The sequence below is a fragment of the Phalaenopsis equestris genome, unplaced genomic scaffold (genome assembly GCF_001263595.1).
Source record: "Phalaenopsis equestris unplaced genomic scaffold, ASM126359v1 Scaffold200044, whole genome shotgun sequence".
Lineage (NCBI taxonomy): Eukaryota > Viridiplantae > Streptophyta > Magnoliopsida > Asparagales > Orchidaceae > Phalaenopsis > Phalaenopsis equestris.
Genome location: NW_018219885.1, coordinates 256,471 through 258,191, shown reverse-complemented (window position 1 = coordinate 258,191; position 1,721 = coordinate 256,471).

Here is a 1,721-nt window from a genome sequence, read left to right as displayed (position 1 = left end):
AGTAATAGAATTCGCCATAGGTAATAGAATTCGCCATAGGCAATTTCAAATGAGTGTCATGCAAGAGAGGATCAAAAGGTTAGAAATAAAATTAGCTAGCTCCCTCCAAACCCAATATGCTAGTAGGAAGAGGAAGATTCCAATGACCATCAACCCAAACATCGGAGACCTTGAGATTAGGAAACCGCAAATCCCTCATGTTCAACAAAGCATGAGACTAACAATCTTGCCAAAAGGAGATGTTACCTCCACCCACCTCCCAATAAATGAAATCCCTTACCCAATCTCTAACCTTCAACATTCTCTTCCACATCGTGGAGTTACCCAACCGCCAATTATTCAAAGTAGGGTGAGAGAAACAACAATACTTCCTATGCATAAAATTGGCCCATAACGACTCATTCTTTATAAAATTAAACCATTGTTTGAAGACATTAATATCATCCAAATGATTCAATGATTTGAAACCCAAACCACCGGCGCTTATGAGTTTACAAACATCTTTCCAAGATAACCATCTTCTACCAGAGTGCTTTCCAACCCATAAGAACTTATTGAAACATCTTTCAAGAGACAAGATAGTACTCCTTTTGGGTTGAAGAACCTGAAGTATATATAAAGGAAGAGACCCAAGAATACTTCTCAACAAAGTAATACGACCCCCAAAAGAGAGGAAGTTATTTTTCCAGTTCACGATTCTTTTCCGAATCTTCTCCACAACCTCGTCAAACTGAATACGTCTCTTCCTACATTTGAGGATGAAAACCCACAGATATTTGAGTTGGAGATTGCTCTTCCACATCGTGGAGTTACCCAACCGCCAATTATTCAAAGTAGGGTGAGAGAAACAACAATACTTCCTATGCATAAAATTGGCCCATAACGACTCATTCTTTATAAAATTAAACCATTGTTTGAAGACATTAATATCATCCAAATGATTCAATGATTTGAAACCCAAACCACCGGCGCTTATGAGTTTACAAACATCTTTCCAAGATAACCATCTTCTACCAGAGTGCTTTCCAACCCATAAGAACTTATTGAAACATCTTTCAAGAGACAAGATAGTACTCCTTTTGGGTTGAAGAACCTGAAGTATATATAAAGGAAGAGACCCAAGAATACTTCTCAACAAAGTAATACGACCCCCAAAAGAGAGGAAGTTATTTTTCCAGTTCACGATTCTTTTCCGAATCTTCTCCACAACCTCGTCAAACTGAATACGTCTCTTCCTACATTTGAGGATGAAAACCCACAGATATTTGAGTTGGAGATTGGAGGGGGAGAAACCCGTATAGTTAGCAATCCAAGAGGCATTAGAGCGATTTATTGTTTTCCCCAAAAAGATACTACATTTACTAGAATTGAATGAAAGTCCCGAGATAAGTTGAAAATCAATCATGGCATTATGAATCACCTTCACTGAATTCTTGCTTACATTAGAAAAGAGGATCATATCATCAGCATAGGCCAAGTGAGACACCAACATACTAGATTTGTGAGAATAATGCAACTTGGAGTTTCTCATGAAAATATTGTTAAGAAGACGGGAGAGATAATAAAAAATTAAAATGAAAATAGTGGGGGATAAAAGATCTCTCTGCTTAATCCCACGGCCCGCACTGAAAAAACCCCGAGAATTGCCATTGATGAGATGTTTTACTTATTACAATTAAGCCAGGATTTTATAATATTGCAGAACTCTTGAGAGAAGCCAC